This window comes from Notamacropus eugenii, chromosome 5 (genome assembly GCF_028372415.1).
Source record: "Notamacropus eugenii isolate mMacEug1 chromosome 5, mMacEug1.pri_v2, whole genome shotgun sequence".
Classification (NCBI taxonomy): domain Eukaryota; kingdom Metazoa; phylum Chordata; class Mammalia; order Diprotodontia; family Macropodidae; genus Notamacropus; species Notamacropus eugenii.
The window spans coordinates 245,021,283-245,039,835 of record NC_092876.1 but is presented as its reverse complement, the minus strand read 5'-3'; the positions used below and the strand labels follow the sequence as shown (position 1 = coordinate 245,039,835).

The window sequence follows — 18,553 nt, the reverse complement described above, 5'->3', positions numbered from 1 at the left end:
CTCTTAGACTTCTCTCTAAAACGGGAGAAAACAGAACAAACATAGAACCAAATAAAAACATTATTAAAAAGCCCTACGCACAATCCTCAAAATTGAAACTGCTCCATTCCCAGAGTTTGAGCTTCTGGGACATATGCATTAAAAATATACACACAAAAAATAAAAGCAAAAGTGGATTGCAGAGAATTGAATATAAAAGCACGGCATGGCCCTTCTAAGACAATAGTGTCAGGAGCCCTAAAATTTAGAATAACCTGAGCCCGTAAGAAAGCCAAGGACACCAGAAAGAACGTTTTTATTGTTTTGTTTGTTACATTTTAATCAGTGGCTGGCATGATGAAAATGGATGACAGAAAGATGATTAAAAACAATTCATCTTTCTTTTGTTTATTCTACCAAGAAAAATCATCTTTGCTTTGGAAAAGACAAAACAAGGGGGTTAAAAATCCAACATAAATAGGAGAACAATAAGACAGTTATCTTGGATATCTAGCTATCCTTTATGAGTAGGTCATCAGGTGTAGACAAACTTTGTTCTAAGATTCCAAGAAAACTGGTGGATATGATTCCTGACTCTATAAGCTTTAAAACAGCAAAGAGAAGCAGAGGTGCTACAAGACTACAGGACAGATTTTTTCTGATCAGGTGAAAAGAGTTAAGTCTACAAATTGTATGAAGGTAAGCTTGGTTTCAATTCCTGGTCAAATTTTAGAATATTTTATTAAAAAGTGGCTAATGAAAATCCAAAAAAGGAAACAAGGACCACAAAGAGTCAATATAGTTTATACAGTGGGTCATGCCAGACTAATTCCATTACTTTTTTGATAGAAGAATAGTGATCAGGACAATGCTATAAAGCTTTCCTACTTTTTAACAAAGTATTTGACAAAATCCCACATACTACTGTAATGGAAAACATGGGGAGAGGTATGCTAGAGTTAGGTACAGTTAGGTAGAATTCAAATCAGTTGAATGACTAGATTCAAATATCAGTCATTCAGTTTCAAAGGCAATTTAAATAAGGAAGGCTAGTCTAGTGGAATTCTTGTCTGTGTATTAACATTTTTATCAATGGTTTGAGTAAAGTGATAGACGGCATGCTTACCACATTTGGAGATGAAACAAATTGGGACGGATAGATATCACGCTGGATGACATAATCAGAACCCAAAAAGATCTCACAAGGCTAGAACATTGAACCAAATGTAATAAGATAAAATTCCATAGGGAAAAATATATTAAAGGCAGTATTTGAATCCAGGTTGTCTGCCTCTAACGTCAGTGTTTCATCACATGATATGATATGCAAATCATGTCATTATTTCTCTGATGGCATGGCCTTCTTTGGCAATGAAGGATGAACATGCACACACTGCCTCCATAGTGTGATACAGCTACCAAAAAAAAAAAAAGAGCTACTGCAATCCTGGGCTTAAAAAACAAGAGTCATAGTATCAAGGACTAGTGTTGTGATAGTTCCACTGTTCTCTGCTCTGGTCATAACATCTAAAGCATGGCAGCTAGGTGGTGAAACGGATAGAGCACCAGTGCAGGAGTCAGGAGGACCTGAGTTCAAATCTCACCTCAGACACTTGACACTCACTAGCTGTGTGACCTTGGACAAGTCACTTAACCCCATTTGCCTCATCCTGGGTCATCTCCAGTCATCCTGATGAATATGTGGTCCCTGGATTCAGATGTCTCAGGAGGCGAAGTGAGGCTGGTGACCTGCACAGCCCTCCCTCACTCAATACCAAGTCAAGTGCAAATCATGTCATTATTTCTCTGATGGCATGGTCTTCTTCGGTCACAAAGGATAAACATACACACACACACACACACACACACACACACACACATCTAGAGTACCATATTTAGTTCTGGGAGCCACAATTAGAAAGGACCTTGTCAACCTGGAGAAAGCTCAGAGGAGGGCAATCAGAATGATGAAAGGGCCACCAATCATGCCATAAAAGGATCCACTGAAGAAACTAATGATATTTAGCCCAGAGAAAAGATTTTGGGGAGATATGATAGTGTCATTAAGTATTAGAAGAATTATCACATAGAGAAATTAGCACAAATAATTTTGAAATATTTAAGAACTTTAATCAACTAAATAATCAACCAGCATTCCAAAGGACATAACAAAGAATGCTACTCACTTCCTGACAGATAATAGAATTAAAAACTGAATATGGACATTCATTTTTGGATATGATCAATATAGGAATATATTTTGCTTGACTGTGCTATGTAATGCAGGTGTTCTATATTCTTTTCTTCTTTTCTTTCTTTCCTTTCAGTGGATAGGGGGAAGCAGGAGGGGAGAAATGAATTTGATAACTGGAATTTTGAATTTTTGAAAAGAATAGGAATTTGGCCTCTACTTGGTCACAAGGGCAAATCCAGGAGCAATATGTGAAAGATTCAGAGGCAAGTTTATGCTTGGATAGATCAAGAAAGAAAAAGACTGGGAAAAGACTTGCCAAATAAGAGATTATTAGAAATGAGTAGGTCTAAGAACAAACTGTAGAAAAAAACAATAATGTCATTAAAGAGAATGACAACAATGAGACAACATATTTGTGGGATGCAATCAAAGCATTACTTCAGGGAAAAATTATATCCCTAAATGTGTACATCAGTAAAAGAGAGAAAGAACAGATTGATGAATTTGATATGCACTAAAAAAACTATAAAAAGAACAAATAAAAATCCCCAATTCAATACCAAATTGGAAATCCTGGAAAACAAAGGAGATGTTAGTGAAATTTAAAATTTAAAAACTGAACTTTTAAATAAAAGTAGGAGCTGGTTTTACAGAAAAAATAAACCATTCATTAATTTAATTTTTTTTAAAATGAAAGTAGAAAACTCAGTTATAGGGTTCAAAAATTAAAAGGTAGCATGTACTAGCAATTAAGATTAAATTAAAGCAATTATTAGGAGCTATTTTGCCCCTTTACATGCCAGTAAAACTAAGTGAAATGGATAAATACTGGCAAAAATATAAATTTCCCAGATTAACAAAAGTAGAAGAAGAATATTTAAATAATCTTATGTTAGAAAAAATCCTCAGAAACAGATGGATTCATAAGTGAATTCTACCAAAGATTTAAAGAACAATGATTCCAATACTATATAAATCATTTTTTTAAAATAGGCAAATAAAGAGTCCTACCAAATTCCTTTTATGCCACAAATATAGTGCTAATACCTAAATCAGGAAAAGCAAACACAGAGAAAGAAAACTATAGACCAATTTCCTTAGTGAATACCAATACAAAAATTTTAAACAAAATACAAGCAAGATGTGTGTGTGTTCATCCTTCATTGCCAAAGAAGACCATGCCATCAGAGAAATGATGACATGACTTGCACTTGACTTTGTTTTGAGTCAGAGAGGGCTGTGCAGGTCACCAGCCTCACTTCACCTCCAGAGACATCTGAATCCAGTGACCAGATATTCATCATGATGACTGGAGATGACCTAGGATGAGGTAATTGGGGTTAAGTGACTTGCCCAAGGTCACACAGCTAGTGAGTGTCAAGTATCTGAGGTGAGATTTGAACTTAGGTCCTCCTGACTCCTGCATTGGTGCTCTATCCACTGTACCACCTAGCTGCCCCAACAAGCAAGATGACTACAGCACTCTATCACAAAGATTATATACAACGACTGAGTGGAATTTATATCAGGAATGCAGAATGATTTGATATAAGCATAATTGACCATATAAATAATTTTAAAAATAACAAAAATCATATGATTATCTCCATAAAAAGCTTTTGACAAAATACAACACCCATTCCCATTTAAAAAAAAAAACAAACTAGAAAGCAAAGGAATAAATGGAATCTTTTTTTTTTTTTAATGATAAGTAATATCTATCTAAAACCAAGAGCATCTGTAGTGGGTATGAATCAGAAGATTTCCCAATGAGATCAGGGGTAAAGTTAGGATGCCCATTATTACCACTGTAATTCAATATTGTATTAGAAATGCTATCTAAACAGCTCTTTTTGTGGTGACAAAGAATTGGAAATTGAGGGGATGCCCATCAATTGGGAAATGGCTGAACAAGTTGTGGTATATGATTGTCACAGAATACTATTTTGCTATAAGAAATGATGAGCAGGATGGTTTCAGAAAAACCTAAGAATACTTACATGAATTAATGCAGAGTGAAGTGAGAAAAACATTGTACATAGTAACAGTAATATTGTAATGATGATCAACTGTGAAAGACTTAGCTACTCTGATCAAAACAATGGAATCCCACATGAGGGTGGTAGCTATTTGCAACAAGAAAAGGTCAATATGTATGGAAATGCCTAACTCATACACATGGACTAAAAGGTATTTATGTATTTTTTGCATTACTAAATACTAATTATTTGGTGAGCAAGTTCTCAGTCTATATCACATTTTACTGAGTAATAAGACTTGTTTCATTTGAATACTTGTACTCTTAAAAAATTAAACTATTTTCATAGGATAAATTAAATAAGCATGATTATATTTCATTTATGAGGAATTGCCTTTTTATTTTCTAAATATCTTATTAGGTTGTCAACTGTCATTTCTGACTCTTTTTATATGGACTGCTCGGTATTTAACTTTTTTATTAAGATATTGTAAAAATGAATCTCCTATTTAAGTTGTAAATTTCTGATTTTGCCTTGGAAAGGTTTTTTTTTCTTTTTTTGTGACTGAACAAAGTAGAACATCAAGACATGAGGTCCCAAAACAGACAAAAAAAAAAGAATGAACGAACATCATTTGAAATAGCACACTAAACAAGAAGGAATGATATAGGCTACTAGGTAGTTTCACATCAGCGAAATTTTTTCCAATGCACAGAAAAAAAAAGTCCAGAAGGAGACACAAATAGAGCAAATTAATTATTATTTTGTTAAATGATATATGTAGTTACCTATACAGACATGTATTTTCTTTTATTTTAATAGTTGCAATCAATTTATTAAACGAGTTGATTGATTAGGCATCTGAAATGTTGACTTCAACTTCTTTACCTGGTTCAGTGCTCACAGAAATGATCTATTTAACAATTTCAGAAGGATTGTGCAAATCAATAAGGTGCTTGTGGATTCTCATCTGCAGCGGCTCCCAAGTCTTTGAACCTTCACCACCAGGAGTTTTTCCTAGTCGTGATTCGAATGTGTTTAAGTGGACATTCGAACAGTTCCTTTAATTTTTAAGTTCTTTTCTTTGGTTCATCTAATTACGTCAGTACACACTTTCTCGAGTGATTTCACATTGCGGCTGGTCAGAGTGATACGACTCTGGAGAACGGCCACTTCGGTCTTCGCAAATGTCTGACCCGTGTCTCTAAATGCCGTGGCAGTGAAACATCTTCCTGACTGACTTATTCCTCTGTGAGAGTAAACAGCAGTGAGTAAGGAGGAGAGCTGGGAATGACAACTCCCCGCTGCCACAGAGATGGCACCTTCACTAAAGAGGGGACATAGGTATTTTCTAAAAGCCACTTTTTAAAGTTTCCCTCTTCCTTGTTCTTTGTGTATTGATTTTTGTGTCTGTTAATGATTAAGTTCACTTAAATTTTTTTTTTTTTAATGAAAGCATGGAGTAAAAGAATAGTCAAAACTGAAAAGCATCTCTTCAAATAAACTTTTCATTGAAGATCAACCAGGAAAAAGTTGCAAAATGAAATTAAACAAGTTGGTGCCAAAAAAATTATTTTAATCTGTATTTATTATGCATTATTCAAAACACTGTTGAAAGTCTTTGGGAAAGGGCTCCCAACTGATTTGCATACACTCAAAAAATTTCTTTATACTGCCAAGGACATGTCTGATTTTGTGAAGGATCACTTCTTTCTTTTTTGCATTTTGAGACATCAGAAATGCAAAAAGTTAGAATGGTAGATTATAAGAACCTTGAAGGCAGAAATTTCATCACCTGCTTAGCCCCCACAACAGCTCCACAGTCCTTTCAGCAAGTTAGATTCGAATGTAACAGCAACAAATATCTGTTGGATTTGTTAAACAGGTTAAATTTAATGAGCCATATAAATGAAGTGACTTTGAACTTATTCCTCCTTAGTTCCATTTCTGTGTGTCTGTGAAGTGACACCAGTGAAGCAATAAAAGGGGGGCTTCCTACTTGACATTTTTTAAAAGTATTTCGGTAGATTGGAATCTCATTGAAGTCATTTTGGCTTAGGGAGACACAAATGCTAATCACAATGGAGGAAAGAGAAGCATGAGGAAGATAATTCCTCAATATTTACGTGAACATTAACTAAAAACAAGTGTCAGGTACTGGACTTGCGGAACACAGGGCTTGTCAGATACTTTTGTATTCTAGAAAGCTCCCTAGGAGCTTTGTGACTCATTTCGTTATGGTAGACTCTGTGTTGGGCGCCAGATGTACATGGTGAAAGTGTATTGAAGTCAGCAAGGCTGCTTCTATTCTCTCTCCTTGAAAGATTACTCTAATTAAAGTGCATCATGTATTTGTATTTTGTTTCAAAACTTATAAAAAGGTGAAGATTTTAATTTTTTCTGTCAGGCAGAACTCTTAAGAATTTATCTGCCTAGAAGAAAAACACTTCCCAAGAGCTATTGTATTGTTTTCAAATATCTAAACTGAAAGTTCATTAGCACATCATTAGTTATTAGAATTCTTTTCTTAATATTGAAAGAAAACATCTGGTTCTAATCAAAAGATAGATGTTTCAACCATAGTCAGAATTAGGACATTCAAAGCAACTTTCTTATGAGCAGTTCATATCATGTCAAGCACATTTGTTCCAAAACATTGCACTTTCCATGTTGGAAAGGCTTCAAGTACAAGACTGGTGACAAATCATGAATCTATTATCTAAGGACTAAGTCGTCAAGAAAACTTGAAAGTCTAGATACTCACTGTTGGCTATGTTCATTTATAGGCACAAGTTGGATTAGTTACCATATAATCTCTGAAGTCAATTCCAACTCTGAGATTGTTTGAGCCTGTGATTCTCTGACAGACAGAACCCTCAAATAAAGGTTATAGAAAATGTAAATCAATAATTTAAAAAACTAGATTTTGGTAAAATCTTGGATCTGAAGGACGAGGGGCAAACGTAGAAAGTCGTGCCAGATTTGTATTTAAGCAACAGCACAGGTTAACAGGCCCATGTGTCTTTAGCAAGCTGTAACCTATGAAACCTATCAAGTGAAAAAAGTTAGTAGCATCAACAATTGCCCTGTGTTCATTAATTATATATGTATATATATGTACATATATATACATATATATATGAAACATCCTTAGTTTCTCCTTAGGGATACAGAAATCCTACATCTCTCTAAGATATGCATGTTGATCTTAAAACACCCAAAGAACTCAGTTTTTAGAAACATTGCATGGAACAAGCTTTGACTTAAAGAAAAATAAAGCCAACAGCTCCATAAATGCCTGCTTTGCATTCTAGTTATGATGCGAAACTCATATTTTCTTTGGTCAAATTCAGTGTTTATATTTTTTAGTGAAATGCTATTTGTTTTCAGTAATGTTTTAATAATGCCTATAATATTGTTCTCGGCCCAAATGACACAAACAATGCAGTGCAATTTCTTATCTTATTTGAACAATTTTTGAAACTGTTCTTAAATTATGTCAAATTTTTTCATTCTCACATGGCTATTAGTAAGCTTGGAAAACTCTAAAAAGTAAAGCGGCATTTTTGGTAAAGGATGTAAAGCAATAACCTTACAAAATGATCAGACTGCCACGAACTCTTCTCTTTGCATGCAGGGTTAGCATCTCTGAAGAAAACAAAAAAAGTTTAAATTGGGCCATTTACAATCGAGGCAGATACATGTGTATTTGTAGTTTCTATTTACGTCGGTAGAAGTAACACCTGCGGGAATATGTGCCCACAGATGCACACACAGAGGTACAAGGAAATAAAACCTGGGCAGAACACAAGAATCACAGAATCTCAGTGTTAGAAAGGATGTCAGAGGATATCTGTCCAACCTGAACAAGAAACAATCTCTATAATTAGCTAGCATTTTCACAAAACTTTAAGATTTACAAAGAACTTTACAAATTTTATCTCATTTAATCCTCTCACCAACCCTTAGAGGTAGATGCTATTATGAGCCTCTTTTTATAGTTTTTACAGATGAGGAAACTGAGGTACATAAAGGTTAAGTGCCTTACCCAGGATCACACATCCAGAATGTGGATGAGGAAGGATTTGAACTCAGGTCTTCCTGACTCCAAATCTAGCTCTCTTAGAATTAACCTGACAAGTGGTTGTTCAGCATTTTCTGAGAGCCTCTGTTGAGGAGAGAATCTGCCTTCTGATGAAAGCCTGTTCCACAACAAGAGAACTCTAATTCTTAAAATTTTTCTCAAGTCTGAGCTTCTTTCTTTTTCACTCCTACCCACTGCTCCTGGTTCTACTGTCTGGGGTCATGTTGAGTAAATCTAATCCACCCCCCCATCCCTCCTTGCCAGTCGTCCATATACTTAAAGATGGCTGTACTTTCCCCACATGAATAGGACAATTCAAACTGTTCAAAGGACGCAATTGAGTGAATGTATCCCTTTCCTCAGAACATACATTTGCTGTTAATTATTCATTCTAATGTTAATGATGCCATTCATAATTTTGGTCTTTGTTCACATACTCCTTATCTTTGTAGGTTTCTCCATTCAGCTGGGCTATGTTGTCATAGTGTATTCTGTGACTGACCATATATTATTCTAAACTTCTATCAAAATCCTCCCCACAGCACAGTATACGTTTGTGGGACCTCTTCTCATTGTATCACTGGCATCATGATGGCACCCTGCTTAGCCTGCTCTACTGCCCCAGTCAAACAGGGATTTCAATTCAACTCAATTCAATTCACACATCTTTAACACCTACTTCCTCTGTGCAAGGTACCCACGATGCTTTCTTTACAACAATGCTGCGAGGTAAATAGCACATTTTTATTCCCATTTTACAGGTAAAGAAACTGAGGCTGAGAAGGGATGAGTGATTCCTCCAAGATCACACAACTAGTTAAAGGTCCAAGTCAAGACTGTTGCTCAGGTCTTCTAAATTGCCCTGAGGCCATTCCTCTTTCCATTACACCATACTGTGCTACTATTACTGCATCTGATCCTGCTCCTTAAACTGACTTGATCCAAATCAAAAACTTTCAAGTGTCAAGCATCCATATTCTATCTAGATTATCTGAAGCAGAAGTTTAAACAATACCACCCTACTATCCTCCATCTAACACCTTCCTGGGCATCCCCTCTTCATTACTGCTCTGGTCCATATTGCAAGAAGTCAATCTAATATTTCTAAGAAATACATAATTATCCTGGAATCAGGAGGACCTAAGTTCAACACTGGCCTCAGATACTTACTAGTTGTGTGACCCTGAGCAAGTCACTTAACCCTGAGTGCCTTACCAGCCTCTATCCCAATACATAATTATTAAGGTGACAACTACAAAACCATGTCATAATTTTAACATTAAATAGAAAAAGAATTTTGTTTTATCTGCTTTGGGGGATTATCTGGGCCACTCCTCCCTCAATAACTACATAAAAAGAGAAATTTTGTTTATAGTTTAACTGGTATCTACCATTTGGGACCCAAAGTTCCTGCTTTCTTGGAAAAATGGTATCTCCCAGGTATATAATTCTCATAAAAATCCAGGGAGCCCCAAGAGCCATGAGCATGATGTGGCAGGTGTGGCAGTATTACACATAGTGATCCCAGAAGTACCTAAATTCTGTACCTTTATCATCTCTATCAGTTCCAGGTTACCCTGAAGATCCAGATATAGATAGGGGTTAATTCTGATGAGGCCATGCCTAGAGTTACTGGGTACTGGCATGGTCATGTAAAAAGAACAACAACTAGATTTGCTCTGCTTATCACTTATTTGACCTTAGGTAAGTCACAGTGTTCTTTTATTTTCCTATTGGATGAGTCAAGATAATAAGAAAACTTGCAGTATGACATAATAGAAAGAGCACTTGATGAAATGATCAAAGAACTTCTCTTGGTAGGTTCACAGACATGTGTTAGCTATTGATTTGCCTTAACTATTCTTTGTTACAAGGCTTGAAGGTCCTTGTGTGGGGGTAGGGGGGAGCTAAAGGGAAGCAAAATACTGATAAATGATTATAATTTCTTTAAAATGGCATCAAGGCAAAAATCATAAAGAACATTTGACTTATAGTCAGGAGACTTATTCAGTCCCTAGCTCCAATATTTACTACCTGAGTGAAGAGTGAATTATCTTGGGTAAATTAATTATATTCTCTGAGTCTCAGTTTATTCATCCATGAAATGGAATTAAAATCTTTGCACTATTTATCTTACAGTTATGAGAAAAAAGTGCATTATAAACCTTGAGTGCTATATAGATGTATTATTATTATAAATACCCCAACCAGCAGAATTGTTTGAAGGATTCAGTTGGCCATCAATAATGCAATGAAGTTTTGTGAAATATCTTCCATCACGGTAGGTGCTTCGGGAGATTTAAGTTTTTGATCAAACATGGCCTCTGGTCTTATGGAACCCAAAATTGAGAAGAGATGATCCATACATAAGTAACTAAAATACAAAATAGAACATGATAGACCCATAAAGATGTTCAAGTGAATTGTTTTATAAGATTCTATCATAGAAATATCATTATTAACTAAGAGTATTACGGAAGGCTGTCTGGATGGGGTAGTATTTGAGTAGACCTTTAAAACATAAGACAATTTCTACTAAAAAAAAAACCAAACAAATGCAAGGAATTATCATGTGTCTACCATATGAGGTACAGTCGATAGAGTGTCAGGCCTAAAGTCAGGAACACTCATCTTCCTGAGTTCAAATCTGACCTCACACATTTACTGGCTATGTGACCCTAGGCAAATTACTTAACCCTGTTTGCCTCAGTTTCCTAATCTGTAAAATGAGCTGGAGAAGGAAATGGCAAACCACTTAGTATCTTTACCAAGAAAACTCTACATGGGGTCACAAAGAGTCAGACATACTTAAAAATGACTGAACAACAACAACTCACTAAGAGAAAATCTTACACAGAGCTAACTCCAGACTCAGTGGTTCCAGGTTCAGACCTTTTAGAGCAGTTTCTTTTTTGGTCTGCTATACTGAAGGAATGCCAGACCCAATACCGACTGCCACAATATTTCAGAAAGCAACTCAAAAGAAGCAGTGTATATCTGACAATGTTAGGTTGAAAGATATGCCTTTTAACCTTAAGTCTGAGTTTTAATCCAATAGAATGTTTCACAAGATCCATGATGTTAGTAGTATGGATAGCTACTCAGAGAAGACAACCCATACTCTCTTTCATGCCTTAGTACAGGGCAGGGAGGGGGCTGTTGGAAAAAATTTCAGCCAAAGATGAGGAGAGTTCTGAACTAAGGTGTGTAGCTATGTGAGTGGAAAAAAGGGGTAGGATGCAAGAGATGTCATAGATGCAAAATAGCAAGATTTGGCAACTAAATTTGGAAGAAGACAATGTTTGGAAGAAAAGATTTTGTACTTGAGTTTGAAATGTTTCAGAATCATCTCTGGAACTTTCAGTTTGAAATAGGAAATTGGTGATGTGGCGTTGAAGCTTAGAGAAGAGACTGAAACTGGATAGATAGAACTGTGACTTATCCACATAGTGATGATAATTAAGCCCATGGGAGGTGATAAGTTTAGTGAAATAGCAATCTTAGCAATAAAAGAGAAGAAAAGAGGGCATGAGAGAATCTTGAGAAGTACACACAGTAGAGGGGTATGATATGGATGATAAGCACACAAAGAAAATTTCACAAAAATCTAAGAGAGAGAGAGAGAGGAGAGTCTTGTCACAAAAACCCAGAGAGAAAAGAGTATCCAAGAGTCTAAAAGAGAGTCAACAGTGCCATATGCAGCCACTAGGTTAAGATGTATGAGGACTGAGAAAAGACCATCAAATCTAGCAATCAAGAGATGACTGGTAATTTCAGAGTAAGCAGTTTCAGTTCAGAGATGAAGCGAGACACCAAATTACAAAGGGTTTTATAGTAAGAGAAGAGGATGCAAAAGCAGTGAGTACAAATAATTCTTTTTCTAGAAGTTTGAGATTGTTTGCTTGTGTAAGGAGTAGGGAGACTTGGATATGCTTGAAGACTATAGGGTAAGAAGTAGCTGGAGAGAGGTTGAAGATTGGAAAGAAAAAGAGGATGATTTAGGTAACTCTCCCTTTGTCTCTGCTATTGAAATCTCTTCTTTTAGACCCAAATCAAATGCTAACTCCTACATGAAGCCTTCCATGATTCTCACAAAAAAGATGCTCTCTCCTTACCCAGATTTATATAAAACTGTGTCTCTTTTCTTTGACTTTCACATCATGTTTTGTGTCATGCTTGTTTATTCATATATTTTATCTTCCCTATTTGAAAATGTGTTGAATACAATAACTGCTTCATTTTGCATCTTCATATACCAACCCTCTGACCATTGCCTTGCACTTTGTAGAGTGTGAGGGGATCATAGGGTAGCAGAGTCCAAACCTCAAATTTCATCAGTCTAGGAAACTCTTAGTGTGAAAATAATTTTAGTCACTTTGCGCACTGAAAGACCATGTTACTTGACCACGATCAAGTCATTAGTACATGTCAGAGGTGGGAAATGAACCCAGATCTTCCTGACATGAGACTGGATTTCAATCCACTTTGCTGTGTTGCCTTGGAAGATCTCAATAAATGTGTGTAGAATTGAGCTGAACTGAAATTTCTTTTTCCTCCATTTCTGGAGGAAACTAGGAGAAAAATGCTGATAATCATGGAAAGGGGTAAAGGTGAAAGTAGAAAATAAAACCTCTGAAGGGAAAAGGAAAAATACAAAAACGTCAGTGGTGAGTGAGGCAGAGAAATATAGCTTTCAAGGTTAAAAGTGCTTTCTATGAATAACTAAGGACAAGTTTTAATTTTACATTAATTGATATATTTAGTGACTATATACTTATTATATAGAAAAAAAACATCAAAACTCATGGTATTTTTCAGATTCTTTTGGCAAACACATTTTGTCTAACCATGTGTTTTGTGCTCCACCAAAGAGGAAGGCATAATAAACAGTTTGATTCCCTACGCACTTAAAACCCTCAATGGGAAGAAGGCCCCAGGAGGCATGTTATTGTAGCAAGGCCTCTATTATGTTGGAATTACTAATTTTAATCACATTTTAATGAGCATCTTGTACTCACAAGACAGATATTAAAAAAAAAAATCCAAACTCGAAGAATCTGTGTAAAACCCAAAGCAGACCATAAAGCTTCAGTTTGATTTTCCCAGCCATCATTTTGACTTTTAAAGTCCTGCTAACCTTCCCAAAGTACCCAAGCCATTTCCTCTTGTCTAGACAACATAACTTGCTTCCTTCTGGAGATAGGACATTTGGGAGCTCTCTCACCCCTTCCCCTCCCTTCTCTATTCTACAAATTACTTTTGGTCCACAGTCTTGCTGACATCTAACCTGTACTCTGTCTCATTTCACAAACACGACGTTGGATTCAATCTAAAAATGGACTGTTTCTACAAGTCCCCGTCTTTCCACTGTCCCTCCCCCACCTCCCACTCCAAATAAAAAGCCCCTATGCTTGGACTTATGAACTTTTCTCAGTCAGTATCTTTACAAATTACTTTTTTTTTCCTAAGGAGGTGCTTTTCCCACCATGTTTGTCTTTTTTTCCTCACCAGGCAAGATCTCATGGCCAGGCTGTCTGACAGTTGTTTTGAGCGTAGACAACAGAGCAGCGATCAAGCAGTGGTTAGAGAGATGGTTTCCTGTGGAGCTGAGGCAATGCTGGCAGTTAGATCCAGTACCCCCGAGCTTTCTGCCCTCTGAGGTCGGGTCATCATCTAAAACAGTCAAAACGAGAAGTCAAAGAGAAGTCAAGATCAGGCAGTCGAATGGTTTCAATGCACCCACACACACAAGATTCAAAGCATTTCGGCTGCTGAGTTTCCCTGAAGCACAGACTTTTGCTTTTGTAAAACTTTCCAGTGAAGCATCATAGAGAGTATTACTGACAGAAGAGAACCCCTTCTTCTTTAAAACATAATAGCAATGAGTCTCTAGATATTAAATTCTATGTCCTCTTCTCAATTAAACTGAAATCATTTACATATGATGCAAAAGACTTAGATCTAGGTAGAAGTCCTGCTTCTGACATAGACTAGCTGTATGGTCACATAAGCTCTCTGTGACCTGGTCTAGACAATTAAGAGGAAGGAGCAGAGAAGATGCTGGCCTTCATCAGAAAAGAGAGATTTCTCATCTGGGAATTCCCCATAGCCATGAAATGTTAGGTTTAATTGATAGCTCTATCTTAGCAATAAGCGTACTGCAATAAGCCAATGAATCTGTGACGGGTACTTCTATGAATCTTTTCTATTTCCTCCCATAAATAGAGAGCATCCATTCTAAGTGCTGAGTGCCCGAAGTAGAGGAATATGCTACTACTCCCACCACCACCACCACCACCACCACTACTGCTGCTGCAGCTGCTGCTATAGCTGTTGCTACTTCTAAATTACTAATAATAGTAGCTAACATTTATATAGTACCTACTATGCATTAAGTACTGTGTTAAATACTTTCCAAAAATTATCTCATTTGATGTTCACAACCCTCCTCAGGAGTAGGTACTATTATTATCTCTGTTCTATAGTTGAGGAAACTGAGGCACCAAGAAATTAAGGGACTTGTCCAGGTTCACACAGCAGCCAAGTGTCTGAGGTTGAATTTGAACTCAAGTAGTCCAGATCCAGCATTCTTTCCACTGAGCCACCTAGAATAATTCCATATTATACCAGTACTCTCTATAAACCATTTTGAAGGCAGGGACACGGGATTGTATTTCTTATATCAATTCAACAAGCATTTATTAAATACCTACCATGAGCCAGGTAATGTGATAGTTCTTGACTATAAAAGACAAAAAATGGATCAAAGGGAAAACAACATGTATGCAAATAAAGAACATAAAAAAGTGCTCACAAAGTAGACATGGAGGAAGAGAGAAGCACTAACAACTGGCAAAATCACCTAGGGTCTCTAGTAGGAGGTAGAGTTTGAGTTTCAATGGAGGAAGAGGTCCAAGAAGTGGCATCAAGGAGAGAGAGCATTATAGGCCTAGGGTCATGACTGCTTGGAGGCAGAAGACAAAATGTTGGGAGAAAACGTCATGTATGGGGAACAAAGGAAACAGTCTGGCAGGTGTGTAGGGGCCAGGAAAGGGGAGTAATGCATAATTAGCCTGGAAAGGCAGGCTATGTAGGACTGGCTTGGGAAGGGCTTTAAATGCCAAGCAGAGGTCTTGATGTTTTATTCTGGAGGCAACAGAGAGTTCCTGAAACTTCTTAGATCAGGAAGGGGAATGACATGGTCACTCAACATTATTGTTCTGAGAGCTGTGTGGAAGTCTGGAGAAGGCAGAGAGCAAGTCTAATTGGGAGGTTATTACAACAGTCCAGTTAGAGGTGATGAATTTGAATTGGACTTTTGGCTGTGTGAGTGCAGAGGAGATAGATAGGAGCTAAAGAAGGACTAATGCCCAATTTGATTATTTTTAAATGTCTATTCATGTTATGAAATAATTGCCAGTGTTCTGTCTGTCTGTGTTCATCCTTCATTTTCGAAGAAGAACGTGACATCAGAGAAATGATGACATGACTTGCATTGACTTTGTTTTGAGTGAGGGAGGGCCATGCAAGGTCACCAATATCACTTTCTTCTCCTGAGCTTTCTGGATCCAGTGACCAGGTATTTATCAGGATGACTGGAGAAGGCCCAGGATGCAATGGTCAGTTTTCTACAGAAAACCCTCACTGCCTTGTATTCAAAAAAAAATACTTATGTGACTTATTGATTCTACCATGAGATGCTAGTTTCTTAATTAGCCAGCCTATACTTTTTTTAAAGAAAAACATCCATACAAAATATCATCTTTCCAACATAGTACTTTGCAAAATAAATGCTTAAAAAGTGTTGAGTTGAACATTGCTTTTAAGCTAAAAAAACAAATTTCACTTTAAAAACAATTAAAAGTAAGCAGCATGGCATATTTATGACATACATTATATGTGTTGCCCCAAAAGTCTGAGTGAAGTTTCAGGCTTTAACAACTTAAAAATATTTCAGAATACTAGATAAGACACTATCATCCAAGCACCTTGTGATAGAAAATGTCACCCTACTTGGGTCTAAATTTTGTAAACCTTTGTTTCACCAAAAAGCGAAAGAAATTGGCTTCCTAAACTACAACAGCTACTTCCTCTCTGGTGAATACAGTACTCCATAGACTGCAGTAATTTCTTGCTGCCTTCCAGCTCAGTCTTCCTCCCTCTCCAGCACCTGAGGACTTGAGGTGCCTACAACCATTTCCTTGGGTTGTGTTTGAGTAGAAGATTAAGCATGAGAATATCAAGCTATTCACCTGATATATCTAAGAAGCAATGCAATTATAGTTTCCCCTTCTCACCCTGGAACATCCCTCCATCATACTGGCCCAATTTTCCCATTGATGATCAAACTTCATTCCTCTCCGGGCTCCTCTAAATTTCCAAATTTCATTGACATCATACCTCCTCATACTTCTTCAGATATTTCCTTCCTCTCCTCTTCCCCCTCTTTTTTGTATTGCCTTCCCCCTTAGAAAATAACCTTCCCAAGGACAGAGACCATCTTTCTATTTACTTGTGTTTGTATCCTTGACACTTAGCATAGTGATTGGGAAAGCATTTTAGGCATAGAAGACAGCCAAGGAAAGTGCTTAAGAGTAGAGAGATGTCATTCAAGGAACAGCAAGGAAGTCAAGGTTAGAAGTCTGAAGAGTGGTGTAAGGTATAAAAAGTGCCAAGGACCACCCAGCACCGCCACTGCTCCCAACTGGAATGCCCTGCATCCCCTCCATCCCTCTGCTGATCTTGGTCCACATCCTTCAAGGACTAGCTTCAGACCCACCTACTTCATAAAGCATTTCTCTGACATACTAATATTTAGTTATCTCTCCTTCCAACAAACTTCGGTGATACTTAGCAAGTGACATGTTAATTATAAAGCACTTTGCCAACTTCAAAGGGCAATATATTAATATTAATTATAATATTAACTACCATCATAATCATCATCATCATCATAGATTTATTCATTACTTTGTTGTCATTGTTATTGCTGCTGCTGTGGCTGCTGTTGTTGTTCAGACTGTGACTCCATTTGGGTTTTTCTTGGCAAAGATGTACTGGAGTGGTTCGCCATTGCCTTCTCAAGCTCATTTTATGGATGAAGAAATTGAGGCAAATAAGTAATACAGGTAATGGGGTATAGAAATCTATCTTGCCCTACAAGAAAATAGAGAAGATAGGGATAAGCGAAGTGAGAGGTGTGATAGAAGGGAGGGCAGATTGGGGGAAGGGGCAATTGGAATACAAGGTATTTTGGGGTAGGGGGAGTGGAGAGATGGGGAGAAAATTTGGAACTCAAAATTTTGTGGAAATGAATGTTCAAAACTAAAAATAAATATACATTAGCAAAAGAAAAAAGAAATGGAGGCAAATGGGGTTAAGTGACTTGCCCAGGATCACAGAATTTGTAAGTGTCTGGTGCCAGATTTGAACTTAGGCCTGGCACTCTATCCACTGTACCATCTAGCTGTTCCATTGCAAACTTAGCATATGCCATTTTATGTTTTTGGTTACCTTTCTATCCACATATCCTGTATTTCCTCCTTCATCCCATTCCCTCATACTATAAGCTCTGTTTTTACATCACTGTACATCAATTTTTACAACACTGATTAGGTGATTAAGGAAGCACATCTGAAAACCTTTTTTCATTAAAAAAATTCAATAAAATTTTAATAAAGAATAAAACAAAATGGGAGGACCAGAACTAAACTAAAAACACAACTGGGTACGATAGAATTATCACTTTCCTTGTTATAGTATCTATACTCGCATTAGTACAACATAAAAGTCAGAATTATTTTTGGCAAGCACCTATGTCCTAATGTTGACTTATACTGAGCTTTTTTCTGTGAGTTGCTGATAAGCCATACCTTTCTCACCCTAAACTCTTGCTGTTGACTTTTTTAAATCATCCCCATTTTATTTAATCTTCCAAGATTTGTTTTATCTTATTAGTCTATTAATATTTTTCTGGATCCTAGACTATCTCCCATAATTGTGTCACGTACCAATCTGAGAAGTGTGCCAATCCAACTCAGTGATAAAAATGCGGAATAAAACAAAGCCTAGAACAGAGTCTTTCTAGCTACTGACTTCCCTCCAGATTGACATTGATATTATATTTGCTGTTCAGATACAAATCTATGCATATTCTGGTCAAGGAAGTAATGAGATTAATCTGATATGACTTATTCTTACTGAATCCAGGCAGCTTTCCAGTGATAACTATTGATGTTCCTTTTTTTCAAAAGGAATTTTATTTTTTTCCATTTTCAACATTATCTGTCTCATATCCTTCCCTTGTTCTTTGGGGGA

At 36.7% G+C, this 18,553-nt stretch overlaps 1 long non-coding RNA gene and 1 pseudogene across 1 annotated transcript in view; both read right to left on the bottom strand.

Annotated features, from left to right (window-relative positions):
- Nucleotides 1–18,553, bottom strand: part of LOC140505944 (uncharacterized) — a 77,118-nt gene that overhangs the window by 14,954 nt on the left and 43,611 nt on the right. Inside the window, exons 3-4 of the long non-coding RNA XR_011967713.1 lie at nt 13,745–13,909; nt 10,439–10,610 (exon numbers count right to left, since the gene is read on the bottom strand). This is a non-coding gene — a long non-coding RNA (uncharacterized lncRNA). The remainder of the gene's footprint in view (nt 1–10,438; nt 10,611–13,744; nt 13,910–18,553) is intronic.
- Nucleotides 2,816–6,383, bottom strand: LOC140503212 (small ribosomal subunit protein uS10-like; annotated as a pseudogene).